At 35.4% G+C, this 1734-nt stretch overlaps 1 long non-coding RNA gene across 1 annotated transcript; it reads left to right on the top strand.

Moving 5' to 3' along the window:
- Window positions 1-650: 650 nt before the first annotated feature.
- Window positions 651-1502, top strand: LOC135135520 (uncharacterized). Its single transcript, XR_010281580.1, has 2 exons — window positions 651-911; window positions 1124-1502. It is a non-coding gene; the product is annotated as an uncharacterized LOC135135520 (long non-coding RNA).
- The last annotated feature ends 232 nt before the right edge of the window (window positions 1503-1734 follow it).

Below are 1734 nucleotides of genomic sequence, written 5' to 3'. Positions count from 1 at the left end.
GTGATTCGAGAGCCCAAGAAATAATAGATAAAATTGTTTTGGTGTTTTGGAGGGGGAGCACGGCACCCCCTCGCAGGTAGAAAGAAGCTGCGAAGATTTACTCCTCAGCGCAAAAACCCCCTTGTTATTATTCACGAACATATTACATTTCAAACACCTTAAGATAAGATATATGAAAAACGAACAAACGCAACATCCTATACATCTGTTTGGAATCAATGCAATATCACAAATTTAATAAAAGCAAAGCAAAATCCGACTTAAGTAGCTGGATGCAAATACACAAGTTATTACGGGCGTGTGGCGGCAGATTTTTAAAGTTACAGCAGTTAACAGGAGCACAACAAGAATACCCGTGGGCATTCTAGCGTAAGGGGAGTTTGGAGCTACCCGGTTCGGGCTGGTCTAATCAGGCCGTTTCAGCCGAAAACTAGGGGTGAAGTCAAGTAGATAACACCCCTTCGTCCAGACCGTTCCCACTTAATCTATTCAAAGCCTGCCACCGTTGTGCAGATATCGCGATAAATCCCGATAGCCACCGCTAGGAGCCGCTCCCTGCGCTTCTGCTACGTGTTTCGGTGTTATTTAACCTCAGTTCCATCTTTTTCTTTTAAATGTTCAATTTCTTTTAACTCTAATATCAATAACAACTGAACAAGTGTTAAAGTTTCAAAAGAGCAATAAACAACATTTAAATTCGCCATATAATCTTGTGAAATTTTAAACAACAAATAATTCTTTTGCGAGATTAAAAATGGGACATCAAATAATTAGCCAAATACACTGACGTCATCCGAGGTCATCAAGATGGCAGCGTTTGACAACTAGCCGGTTTTCTCATAAGACTCAATGCTAATATTTTCGGAATTCATTTAAATTTGAGAGTGTGTCAACTATGTTTTTATAGTTTGGTAAGTTTGTTACAGTTTCTAGACTGTGTAGATATCTGTAAAACGCACCATAACGTTTGAATATCCTTAAAAAATAATGTTTTCCAATGTAATGTACAGGTTAACTTCGCTGCATCTTATATTATTTGTTTTGCAAATTAATTCTGTGTTAATGTACATCAATGTTTTTTAAATACACTAGCATCTTAATATTATAATATTTTGTATTTTAGGAGAAAATGCCTAAATTTTGTGCTGTTGTGGGTTGCGCGAATCGAAGCACCAGAAATGCGGACAAATTTTATTTTCCTTTCCCAGCAATTAGCAACAATAAAGGTAAATATATACAGGATGGGGAAAAAAGGCGGAAGTTTTGCTTAAAAGCCTTGAAACGAGTACAGTAACTACCTATTAGATTTACAGTTTCTAATAAATTACTACATTGGTGCTCTTTTAGGTAAACCTGCAGATTTGTCGGATGTGGATCACCCTGATTATGTTCCATCACAAAATTTAGGATATCAAAATAAATCCACTCATAATACTTGTAATGTTAAAAGACACAGTCGTTTAAAAAAGAGAAAACTGAATAAATGCCTCTAGACTTTTGAATGCATGAATTTCATTGTGGGTTATTTTACTTATTCCAAAAATAAAAAAGTTTAGAATGGTGTTCATTGTTATGGTAGGGACATCGTCTAAACACAAATGAAAATCACTTGCACTCATTTTATAAGGATCTACGCCGTTTAAATTGTTTAACTTTTGTACATATCTATTTTTCTCTTTGACGGAAAGACATCGTGCATAATCACTTAAATTATTATCCATACTTTAAAAACAA

Source organism: Zophobas morio, unplaced genomic scaffold (genome assembly GCF_036711695.1).
Source record: "Zophobas morio isolate AGI-343-1 ecotype UQ-CSIRO unplaced genomic scaffold, CSIRO_AGI_Zmor_V1 ptg000024l, whole genome shotgun sequence".
In the NCBI taxonomy this organism is placed as follows: Eukaryota; Metazoa; Arthropoda; class Insecta; order Coleoptera; family Tenebrionidae; genus Zophobas; species Zophobas morio.
The sequence above is the reverse complement of the archived record's forward strand: the minus strand, read 5'-3'. Positions and strand labels throughout refer to the sequence as shown.